At 38.0% G+C, this 13,407-nt stretch overlaps 1 protein-coding gene and 1 non-coding gene across 2 annotated transcripts in view; one reads left to right on the top strand and one right to left on the bottom strand.

The window, feature by feature from the left end:
• Positions 1-13,407, top strand: part of LOC131155035 (uncharacterized) — a 389,116-nt gene that overhangs the window by 278,225 nt on the left and 97,484 nt on the right. The window lies entirely within an intron of this gene.
• On the bottom strand, positions 5,853-5,960 carry LOC131156858 (small nucleolar RNA R71). Its single transcript, XR_009137125.1, has one exon. It is a non-coding gene; the product is annotated as a small nucleolar RNA R71 (small nucleolar RNA).

Genomic DNA, 13,407 nt, shown 5'->3' with positions numbered 1-13,407 from the left:
CTGGAAACAAAGGATGCGCATCTACCTTTAGAATGCTGATTGTAAGGTGTAGAGGATTGTCTCTAAGGAAAATTATGTACCTATGAAAACTGAAGGTACAACTAGGGTTCCTAAGACTGAGGATGAATATGATGATGATGATATGAAAGCTGTTAGTTTTAATGCCACTGCCATGAATATTTTGTACTATAGTCTTGATGTAAATTAATTTAATATAATTATGGCATGTTCTACTGCAAAAGAAATATGGGATAAGTTAGAGGTCACATATGAGGGTACTAGAGATGTGAAAGATAGTAGGATGGATATGTTGACCAGTAAGTATGAGGCCTTTAGGATGAATGTAGGTGATTCCATTCAGAGCATGTACACTAGATTTGCACACATCACAAATTCATTGCTTGCATTAGGAAAGACCTATCCCACATATAAGATGATTAGGAAGATCCTTAGAGGCTTACCTCCTGTTTGGGAAGCCCCTGCGGCCATAAGACCTTAAGGCCATGACTCTAGATGAATTGATAGGTTCCCTGATCACTTATGAATTAGCCATAAATGAGAGACTTAATGAGCATAATTGGGCTAAGAAAGTGACTGCATTAAAAACCTCCACGAACATATCTAATGAATGCAGTGAATTTGACACTAATGAGGATATGACCATGCTAACCATAAATTTTAGTAGATTTTTCAAGAAGAATTGGAAGCCATATAAAAGATATAGGGAGTCTACAACTGAAAAGGGAGAGTCAAGTAAAAGAAAAGAAAAATCAAATACTTCGACGTGTTACAACTGCAACAAGGTCGGGTATATCAAACCAGATTGTCCATTACTAAAAAAGGAGGCTAAGAAAAAAAAGAAAGCCATGAAGGCTGGGACATCATGTCACGCCCCGAACCCGTAGGTGGGTCCCAGGTGTGAATTTAGTAACCTAACCTGTCTCTGTATCAATTAAAAGCATATATGATACAATACCAAAAAAAGGGTCCAACCCCATGGGGTGAACGGATGCCCTATACACATACACATAAACATCCATACACATCAATTTACGCAGCGAAATATGGTCTTTTTATACATATACAGTGTCATACCAGAGTCTATATAAACTAGGATATACATTCCCATAATACCAAACACACCCCAGGTGTCTACAAAACCATCCCAACAACTGGGATACCAAAACTCGTACCTAACTGGTACTAGCAATAGCTAATGACCTGAAAAGGACCTGAAAAATACGGCTACCAAAAGGACCTGAAAAAAAAAACATTGTACGTACATTCGGGGTGAGACACCTCTTAGTAAGGAAGAAAACAGGTTATATCAGTGTGTGGCATACCAGTGTTATTTTACATACTTCATAATACTATACAATAAGATACAGTTTGAAACATTTACATATAGTTTCATACAGATACATAAAGTTCCAATATTTTCACAAACCCATTCCAGTACATACCATACCCAAAACATACGATCAGTGTCGTCACACTAGTTCACAACTACACAAGGTCACCTCATCTCACAGCGATTACATTGCTACATACGCAACTACGCTACGACGACCGAGGCCTAATAGTGATTACATTGCTCCATATGCAACTACACAAGGTCACCTCGTCTCACAGCAATTACATTGCTACACACGCAACTACGCTGCGACGACCGAGGCCCACAGTGATTACATTGCTACATACGCAACTACACAAGGTCACCTAGTCTCACAATGACTACATTGCTACATACGCAACTATGATGCGACGACTCAGGCCCATAGTGATTACATTGCTACATACGCAGCTACACAAGGTCACCTAGTCTCACAACGATTACATTGCTACATACGCAACTACGATGCGACGACTCAGGCCCACAATGATTACATTGCTACATACGGTGTAGAACACACCCTTCAGTGACCAGCCGGAACATATTGGTGATATTTCACACCCCGAATATAGAGCTGGCCACTCTTGCCTACAATAATTCACCGATACATGGCTATTTTACAAATCCCTGTAATCATTTTGGAACTCACATTCCTATACATTTCAGTGTATGGTGATAAGCTGCCACATAGCTGTTTTACAAATACCTGGAACAAATACATACAACCATACATACAACCATACATACCACTTATTTGGTTTAAGGCAAATCATATCATTTACAAATTAAAGTATACAGTTTATGCAAATATGGATTACGGTCACCTCAATAATACGATTTCAACGCAACTAACCATTTTCCAAACTAAGTAGAGATGATACCCGAAATCCCCAATTTTCCCGAAAACTGTAACCCAAAAATCCCACATTTTTACCCGATAGATTTTCCCAAATAAGTTGGCAACGATTGTAGCCTACAAGCTTACCGATCCTGATTTTGAAAATAAACTGATATAAATAGAATCCCCTTACCTTAACCCGAATTCCAACTACAAACTTTACGGTCCTCAAAACTATGAACCGAGACTCCAAAACCTACCAACCACAGTACAATACATACTTACAATCCATACTACTACACATATACTAAATCAGAAATAAAAATCGAGTCTTACCTCGATTTTAGCCTGAAACCCGAAAACGCTCGAAACGAGATTCCGATCCACTAGAAACGTAGAGAATCCTTCTCTGATCCTCGCAATAATGTTGGATTTACGAATCAGGCGACAAACGGTGAAGGAATCAAGGAGAGAGAGAGTTCTAGAGAGAGAGAGAGAGAGAGAGTTTAGGGAAACTTAGCCCCAAAGCAACCAAAAATATATTTTATAGCACCTTTGACCCGAGTGGATTCATCGACGAATTGGTGTCCTCGTTGATGAATTGGTGTCCTCGTCGATGAATTCTCCACTAGCCTCATTGACGAATTGGTGGCCTCGTTGACGAGCCAGATATTTCAACTTTCCTGAATCTCTTGGCATTCACTCGTCGACGAGCTTCTGAATTTCGTTGACGAGAAGCCTTCAACCTTCGTCTATGAATTATGGCCTCATTGACGAAATCTGTGAAATTCCATTTTTACCTCTCTTTTACATAATAAATCCATATATCACGGTTCGGGTTCTTACACATCATGGAATAAGCTTAGTAGCAGCGACTTTGAATCAGACCATAGCGACTCAGAGGTCTCCAATTTGTGCTTAGTGGCACACGATGATGAGGTATCATCTTCTAGCTCATTGTTTTCATATTATTCATCCGATGATTGTGATTCTGATTGCATGCCAACATTTAAAGAGTTGCAGCTTGAATATATTCGTGAATCTAAATTGTTAGGCAAAATGACCAAAGAAAATAATGATTTGAAAAAGAAATGTGAAAATTGGTCAAAATTGTTTAATATTGCAAAAACCTCTCATGCTTTTATTTATTATTATTTTTTTTTAAAGATGCCACTATTGTTGTGATTGAGAGGAAATTGGAGGATAGCTCCAAAATCATTTTAAAATTCACCGAGGGCAAACGCAATTCTAAAAAACTACTTGGTGGCTGATTACGCGTGCAAACTGCGTAATTGGCCACTTTAACCCGGTCTTTACAGCGTATATTTTTAATTAAATGTCCAAATTTATCCAATATTTTAATAAAGTGCCGAAATTATCATTCTTGACTTTTATTGTGCAATTTATGAGTTTTTGATAATTTTTTATCGCAGGAAAAGTCCCGAGAACTAAAACTGACACTTGTTCGTATTTCATACATAACTTTTCCAACCGAACTCCGATCAAGCCAATTCAAATTTTTGGAGAAATAAGAAAGGTTTATCTACAACTTTCATGTTTTGAGTTTTGTGAGAAACTGGCTTCAAAAGGGTCAAATATTGCGGTGAACAGAGAGAAAAAATGTGACCCGGCCATGCAGGCCGGGTCGGGTTTGGTTGGCTAAACCGGGTCTAGGGCTTCCCCCAATCTCTTTTAAATTCTTCTTCTTCTCCCCCTTCTTTCCTAGGCAGCCTGAGGGCTTTCCTCCTCTTCTCCCTTCTTCCAATTCCCTTTCTGTTTATCTTTTCCTTCTTCTAAGTTTTCTTCCTGTCCTTCTGTTCTCGCTCTCTTTTTCTCTTTTCTCTATTCTCTACTCCAGCCACAACACTGCCTCATCCTTTGCAAAACACCAGCAGCTCCAACTCCCTCAACATCCCGAGCACCAGCCACCAGCAGACCCCTTGCTGCCACAGCACAGCACCAATTTCTCGGCCACCACAGCAACGGTTCTTCTCCAACAGCTTGCTAGCAGCCAAAGCTCGAGGCTTCCCTCTACAGGAACCGAAGCTCCATCTCCAGCCCCTCCACAGTACCAGCTGAAGCCCACACCAGCAACAGCAATACCAGCAGCAGCAGTAGAGCTTTGAAGACCTCAGAAGCTCCTCCACAGCACAACCAAGCTAGCCGAGCACCACTCCTACTGCAACTCCCATATGAGCCACCGTGGAATTAATTTGACCCAGAAATTGTGTATTGTGAGCATGAGTGGCTAAGTTCGGTAACTCGGGTTGTGGGTCAAAGTCGTTTGCTTTCCATGGTTTGTTAGTTTCCCTAAAATATTATTGCTAAACTTTTATTTGGTTAGAACCGAAAATTGACGGCATCGTTGATTAATCACTGGCTCTTATTTCTTGTTTTGTTGTTGACGATAGGCACATCAAAACCTTGATTTAATCTACGATTTTAATCAACTAATTTTTACATAAAATTCGGTTGATGCTTAATGAGAGTTTTTATTTTCTTCCGTTTGGATGTAGCCAATTTACTCAATCTTTAGAAATAAAATTTGATCTTATTAATGTCTTGATTGGATTAACAAGAAGAGGAGTAAGGCCTAGGAAATTAGTAAACGGTGGAAGCAAACAGACGTTGAACCCGTAACCCGAGTGTTTGGTAAAATTGTTTCAGTTAATCTGTTTAGTTTTGGTTGCATTATTAGATTTACATTTTTGGAAAATTGATAAAATTTCAGTTTCATTTTGAAAGTTTACGCAAGCTTCTCTCACTTTATTTACTATTTTCAAAATCGTAAAAGACCAAAAAGATTTTCAAACCCCATTTTTCAGCAATAGGATTTCACTAAACTTGCATAAATACTTTGATACTCAGTGGTCCCTGTGGAATACGATGCTGGACTCATCCTTGATACAACTTGACACTTCTGCACTTGGAAGCACAACTCAGAACGAGTCAAGTTTTTGGCGCCGTTGCCGGGGACTAGTTGGTGTCATTGAAGTGTTTCTCAAATTTCAGAGAGGTGTTTTAGAGCTGTGAACGTCTTCACAGCCTGGTGATATCTACTTCCTCTCCTTTGACCTATTTTCTTTTATTGCATTTATACTGAGTTTGTATGACTGGTTGGGCTAGAGATAACACATTTAGACTAGTTAGGACAAACTCATCCATCTCATCATCGAGTGAACCTGTTTCACTTGAATCACTTGAATCACCATCTGATACACATAGCATCATGGCTGAGAATGAACCTCATGATATGGAGAACCCCAATAGGACTCTCAGAGAATATTTGCAACTTGTTAGGACCAGTGCCCCATCCTGCATTATTCTACCTTTGAATGCAAATGCTTTTAATTTTAAACCTGGGATGATTCCATTATTACCTCATTTTCATGGCATTAAAGCTGAAAACCCATATTTGCATATTAAAGAGTTTGAAGAAGTTTGTGCCACATTCATGGATAGAACATGCACTAAGGAGGTAATAAGACTGAAATTGTTACCCTTTTCTTTAAAAGACAAGGCAAAAACCTGGTTTTATTCCTTAAGGCCAAGATCCATTGGGACTTGGCAAGAAATGCAAACTGAGTTTTTAAAGAAATTTTTTTCTATGCAAAGAACTAATGCTTTGAAAAGACAAATCATGAATTTTTGCCAAAATGATGTGGAAACATTTTATCAATGTTGGGAACGTTTCAAAGACCTCTTAAATGCATGTCCTCACCATGGGTATGAGAATTGGAGGGTCATCAGTTTTTTCTATGAGAGTTTGCAACCAAAGATGAGGCAATTTGTGGAAACAATGTGTAATGGTGAGTTTTTCAATAAAGAGCCTGAAGAAGCTTTTGACTATTTTGATTATTTAGCTGAAAACGCCCAATCTTGGGTTGTCTCTTATGTGTATGATAGATCTGAAAAGCAAAAATGTATTAATGGGAGTGGTAAGTATCAATTGGAAGAAGTTGATGATTTGAATGCTAGGCTTGCATTGATGTCCAAAAGGTTAGATTCCATTGAGTTTAAGGAGGTAAATGAAATGCATGTTTTACCATCATCTTCTAAAAAATGCAGCATATGTGAGGATCCAAGGCATGCGACTGATGCATGTCCAACTATTCCTGCTCTTAAGGAAGTTTTTCTTGATCAATCTAACCTGGTGTATATGGTTTCTGAGATTTCTAATGAACCTTATTCTGATACTTACAATGCAAGTTGTAGAAGTTATTCAAATTTCAGTTGGACGAATGACCAAGTGGAGCCATCTCCCCAGGAACAAAGTCAATACATTCCTTATGCAGCATCTGGCCAAGACTTGGGACCCTCTTACTTTGCAAATCAGCCTCCTCCAATGCAACGAAGGGAAATGGAAGATTCCACACAGCAACTAACTATTAGCTTGCAACAATTCATGGTAAGCCAAAATGTGATCAACTCTCAAACTTCTCAAGCCATCAACGAGATAAGCACCGATTTGACTAGGCTGAACACATTATTGAATGCTTTGGAGATAGATGAATCTAAATTTCAAGCCCAACTAGATACTCAAGTGCAGATTGCAATCAGGGAACCATTATTCTCTATTGAAGCAAATGTCAATGATTGCAATGCCGAAGCAAATCTCAGTAGTGGTAAGGTGACTGGTGCACTAGATGAAGAAGTTGAGCAGAATGGTGAGAGTTTAACCTTCAAGGAACCAGGTACAAATTTTAATGTTGATGCTTCTAAAGAACCAAAGGTAACTATTCCGAAAACTTTTCCTCAAAAACCGGTTCTTAAAGAAATATATTTCCTGGAAATTATACTGGATAAGGATCCTTTCTTGTTGAAACAAGAAAGATAATTTGAAAATGTGTTGTCTAATATTGTGGAGAGCATTGATTTATTCAGAGATCACTTCTGTGCAGATAACAAAACTAACCCATTGTGGTGGCTCAAATTTGGAGACCCGCCAGTTTAATTTATAAATCTGCACCCACCGGACGAAATTCCTCCTGAACCTCCTCCAGACACACTATGATGTTTTGCTTTCCTTTGTTTTCATTTTGTTTCATTATGTCTTATTTTTATTTTATTGATAGGTACAATTTCCTTTAGTTCAGTTTTCCTTTTCCATTATTTCTTCATCCAAGTACACCCCACTTTTTCCATGCACAGTTTTTCTATTTCCCTTATGCTTTCACATTGAGGACAATGTTCCATTTTAGTTGGGGGATGAGCATTTGCATGTGACACTATGCACGTATACGTACTGGGTTTTATATTAAAAAAAATAAAAAAAAAACAAAAAAAAATCAAAAAGAAGGAAAGAAAGAAAGGAAGAGTAGTGAGGAATTACATTGAATTGCGTATGCTTAACATTGACTCGTACCCTTCACATACCTGCATATAACCTAAGAACTACACACTTAGTTATTTATGCGTAGTTTCTCTTTATATGATTTTATGACTCCATGAATAATTGATTGGTAGTACATTCGTGTTAATTTGGCTATATAATTTTTTGTATTTACATGACATCTCACGAGGTTGAATACACTCTCACGTGATTCATTGCACTTAGGGTTTCCTGTGAGCATTGAGAGAACACCCGTGGCGACTATGACACCTTGTGAGATATCCTTGAGTTATGTATCGTCCTTTTGAGCGTTAATATCAAATCATAGTTCATGAAACTCAATTCTTTTTTTTCTGGATGATTCTTTGTACACTAGTCTCTGTCTTTGATTTGCTAGCCTAGAGGTGACACCTAGTGGGGAGGTAGAAACCTAGGTCTTGTAACCTACTCAAGATGTAAAGGCTGAGCCACCCCTAGAGATTGACTTAGTTCATAGACCCCTATTCGAGCTCAATTCCCATTGATTGTTTGAAGATTACAAAAGAAGTGTTAAGATTGTCCTAATTGCTTAAGAAAAAATAGGAAATAAAGAATGAGTAGAAGAAGGAACAAGAAATAAACATGCGCATGAGATGAAACGCTAATGCTTGATCCACATATATATCACAAAGAATCAAGGACACGACACATGTGATGACCCAAAAATATATATATGATTAAAGCACAATAATAATAAAATAATAAAAATGGTCATTAAGTTAATATCAATACAGAAGTGTTTTTCTGTAGGATCCTTGATTCCATGTTTGATGCCTAAGAAAGATCTTGTCTTAGCGAGTGCTCAGAGACCATTGCGGCTCAGTCGCTCCCTAGAGGTCGGCCTGGTCAAAATGGAATTTCATAGGATAAACAGGATAGACACTGTTTGTACACGTAAATAAGTATATAAAATAGTATTTTGACAGACATAATTTGTAGAAATACATAATAAGATGATAATAATATAGGTATCATATGTGGGGCCCACATGAGTCCCGAAGCTGTATGGAGGTTTACACGAGTCTCAAAACTATGTAGGATGCATAAAATCGTATAAGAGTTATTCGAGTTACGTAGGATCAATTCGGGTCTCGAAGTTGTGTGGGGCCCACAAGACCATGTAAGGTCCACATGAATTTTCAAAATTCAAATTTAATTCTTATTCAAAAATAAATAATAAAATAAATAAATACTAAAAATGGTTCAAAATTAATAACAATGATAATAATAATGATAATAATGATTAAAAAAAATAATAAAATAATTAATTAACTAATTGATTAATTAATTAGGTAAGTGATTAATTAAAAATTTATTTAATGGGAATGGTGGCAAGCACTCTCACATGGCCTTCATCCCCATCCCATACTCAACCCATACCTTGCACATCCCTTGCCCATTTTTTAATTTTTAAAAATTATAATTTCACTCATCTCCCCACACTTTTATAAATTTCATTTTTTCCCTAAAATTTTCCTATAAATAGGGAGCTCTCAACCTTCATTTTTCACAACAATTTTTCCAAGGAAGAGAAGAATTAGTGAGTGAAAGAAATTGTGGTGGAGAGAGAATTTTTGAGTAAGTTCTCAATCACCCATTCTTTCCGATCTCATTTCTTAGAGATAGTTACAGTGTTCGTAAGGAAGAAGGTAAGTAAATTTTGATTATGTTAGTTTTTTTTTTTATTTAAAATTCATACCCGAGTTTATTTTATAAGTTAATTTCAATTATGTTAATTAGTTCCACAATATTTTTATAAGTTTATTTTTACGCGTATTTAATTATACCAGTTATATCTTTAATATAGTTGCATCTATTTTTAGGTTAAGAAATGTTCTAATCCCTTCGGATAAATTTTCAGCATTTTTTTTTATTCAAAAATAAAATTATATATATTTTTAACACAAAAATTGTGTGGCATGAGTTTATTTCTACGTTGCATTTTTTTTATGAAAATATGAGTAAAGATGAGATTTTTATGATATTATTTTAAATTGCATAAATTATAATAAGATGATTTTAAAACCCCTTATGGCAACGAAAATTCAAAGTTACAAATGTTCGGTACCGTAGCTTAAAGTTTATACGGATCAGAGTGCACCCACACTGTTTACAGAATGGTTATTTATGTTAGTGGATTTCTCCTGAGTGCACACCTGGTTCTGGAGCAGAACTTAATAAGGAAAATCTCACTTAAAGTTTACGTATGTTGATTTAGTTTGGTCGGCCAGCCAGTTAAGTCCAGTCTTCGGACCCACAACCCAGTCATGGGGGTAAACATGACTTACGGCAAACAAGCCTAAGGGTGGTTTTTGTAATATATGTTTATACATATTTAATTACGTGTACAAAGTTACTGATGATTTGAAGAAAAAGTGTAAATTTTCGTGAAAATGATCATTTTGGTGCTTAAATGACGATCTAAGGAAAACGTATAAGGAAAAGTATATGTATATTTATCATTAAATTTTTTTACAGTTTTAAAGTTAAAAGTTTAATTTAACAGTTATAGTATATAATTATAAAATTTTACTGTTGTAATTGATGACAAAAGTTTTGTACAGAAATTTTTAAATTTATATTTATTCTAAAAGAAATTTTGAAGTTATAGTATTAAATATTGTTTTACAAAATTTTTTAAAAAGCTCATTTTGACCACACACTAATAATAATCTTATTTACTTACTGAGCGTCGTCTCACTCCAATCATATTTTCATTCAGATAACTCTGAACAGCATGTTGGAAATCAGGCTTAGCAAGCATGCGGGTGGGGATAGAAAAATAAAGATTTGTTTAGAAATATTAGTATGGTTTCAGATATTTATGTTTGCATAATTTTTCTTCTTTTGAAATAAACGGTTGTAATATGGATAATTAGCGCTCTGGTTTAATAATAATTGAGTTTACTTGCTTCCACTGTAAATCAATGGTAAAAAGTTAATATCTCAGGCCCCTCGGGGTTAGGGTGTTACAACACATGTTTTCCACATATGAAGATTCTTCAACCGGTTAATGTCTCAAATGTATTCACGACAAGTTTGTGAATAAGTTGATCTAGGGTGGTCTCGGTTGGATGTGGCGAGTAGGTGAGAAGATACTAGGGTGAAAGACCCGACACCTCATAAATAGGTTAGATCCTTTTCTGACTAGTCCACTCCATATACTTAGTGTTTGTTCCTTTTAATATGTGGGATGTTTGATCGCGACACTCCTCCTCACATATGACGAGTGAACCCATTCCTGTTGAGTGTTTTTGAGGGTATACCAGTTAGGCCGAGTCAAAGCGATTGTTCTGTAGGTGTCCACTGGTATCCTCGGTGTATTGAGTTACACACATCACACAAACCTTGAGAGTTTACTTGTTTATACTCGGACTTATATGACTGCATTAATTTTGAATGTGCCACTGATTAACTTCATGTGAGTATGTTGCTCTTAAATGACATATAAACGATGAAACTTGCATAAGTGACATGCTTTTGAGTTGTGTGTACTAAATATGATCAAGCTTGTGTGAAATTCAGTGGTATTCTCGTATGTGAAACGGTATGCTTGTGTTGCATGTGCATCAATTTCATGTTCATCAGAGTTTGTAGTTATAGGCACTACCCTGAAATTCATTCACGTCATTTGCTAGAGACTAACAAAATATTAGTTGGGGGGTGTGATTACGCGTGCAAACTGCATAATTGGCCACTTTAACGTTGTCTTTACAGCGTATATTTTTAATTAAATGTCCAAATTTATCCAATATTTTAATAAAGTGCCAAAATTATCATTCTTGAGTTCTATTGTGCAATTTATGAGTTTTTGATAATTTTTTATCGCAGGAAAAGTCCCGGGAACCAAAACTGACACCTGTTCGTATTTCATGCATAACTTTTCCGACTGAACTCTGATCGAGCTGATTCAAATTTCTGGAGAAATAGGAAAGGTTTATCTACAACTTTTGTGTTTTGAGTAGGGGTGAGCAAACGTTCGGTTCGGCCAAATTCGGTTAATTAACCGAATTAACCGAAAATTTCGGTTAAAGAATAGTGTTAACCGAACCGACCGAACCATTGGGCCTCACCGAACCGAACCTGACCGAATTTATTTTCGGGTAATTCGGTTAACCTAATTTAACCGAGAAATATGAGGGAAGGGGGAATTGGAAAGGTAAATCTAGAACAAGGGAAGGGGGAAGTCAGGAAGGAGTCGGGGGAGATGATTGAGCTCGGGTGAGCTTGACGCCGATGACGATGAGGAGTCGGGGGTGGTTCTCGGTGACGATGGCTGGCCAGTGGCGACGGCGATGGCATCACGTGAAGATGGTGGTGCCGTGGTGCGGAGCAGTGAGCTCAAGTGAGCGAGAGAGAGGCAGTGACTCAGTGAGGGCTTCCGACTTCTCACTTTAGAGAGCAGTTCCTGCGTTGCACTGTTGGTGATGATGGCCGGCGACGGCGACGGCGATGGACACAGATGAAGGCATCGCGTGAAGATGGTGCCTGGTGGTGCAGAGGAGCTCGGGTGAGCAAGAGAAAGGCGACGGCGATGGCTTCTGACTTCAGAGAGCAGTGACTGTGTTGGTGATGATGGCCGGCGACGGCGATGACGACGGCGAAAGGCAGTGAGGGACTTACATGTTCTGACTTCTGTGAGACTGAGAGCAGTGAGAGTGTGAGTCGTGAGACTGAGAGTATGAGAGGGAATGAGTGAAATCAGATTTTAATTTATTAATTTATATTTAAAATTTAATTAATTCGTAAATCAGTTAATCGGTTAACCGAATTAATATTCTCCATTAACCGAACCGAAACCCGATTAACCGAAATATTGAAAAACATAACTGAACCGACCGAACCGAATTTTTTAACCGAACCGAATCGACCAATTTCGGTCTGTTAATTCGGTTTTCCCCGAATTATGCTCACCCCTAGTTTTGAGTTTTGTGAGAAACCGGCTTTAGAAGGGTCAAATATTGTAGTGAATAGAGAGCAAAAATGTGACCCGGCCATGCAGGCCGGGTCGGGTCAAGTTGTCGGGTTTGGTTGGCTAAACCGGGTCTAGGGCTTCCCCCAATCTCTTTTAAATTCTTCTTCTTCTCCCCCTTCTTTCCTAGGCAGCCTGAGGGCTTTCCTTCTAATTCCCTTTCTATTTATCTTTTCCTTCTTCTTGGTTTTCTTCCTGTCCTTCTGTTCTCGCTCTCTTTTTCTCTTTTCTCTATTTTATGCTCCAGCCACAACACTACCTCATCCTCTGCAAAACACCAGCAGCTCCAACTCCCTCAGCATCCCGAGCACCAGCCACCAGCAGACCCCTTGCAGCCACAGCACTAATTTCTAGGCCACCACAGCAGCGATTCTTCTCCAACAGCTTGCTAGCAGCCAAAGCTCGAGGCTTCCCTCTACAGCAACCGAAGCTCCATCTCCAGCCCCTCCACAGTACCAGCCGAAGCCCACACCAGCAGCAGCAGCAGAGCTTTGAAGACCCCAGAAGCTCCTCCACAGCACAACCAGGCTAGCCGAGCACCACTCCAACTGCAACTCCCATGTGAGCCACCGTGGAATTAATTTGACCCAGAAATTGTGTATTGTGAGCATGAGTGGCTAAGTTCGGTAACTCAGGTTGTGGGTCAAAGTCGTTTGCTTTCCATGGTTTGTTAGTTTCCCTAAAATATTATTGCTAAACTTTTATTTGGTTAGAACCGAAAATTGACGGCATCGTTGATTAATCACTGGCTCTTATTTCTTGTTTTGTTGTTGACGATAGGCACATCAAAACCTTGATTTAATCTAGGATTTTAATCAACTAATTTTTACATA

This window comes from Malania oleifera, chromosome 5, assembly GCF_029873635.1.
Source record: "Malania oleifera isolate guangnan ecotype guangnan chromosome 5, ASM2987363v1, whole genome shotgun sequence".
In the NCBI taxonomy this organism is placed as follows: Eukaryota; Viridiplantae; Streptophyta; class Magnoliopsida; order Santalales; family Ximeniaceae; genus Malania; species Malania oleifera.
Note: the sequence above shows the minus strand (reverse complement) of the source record. Positions and strands in the feature narration are given on the sequence as shown.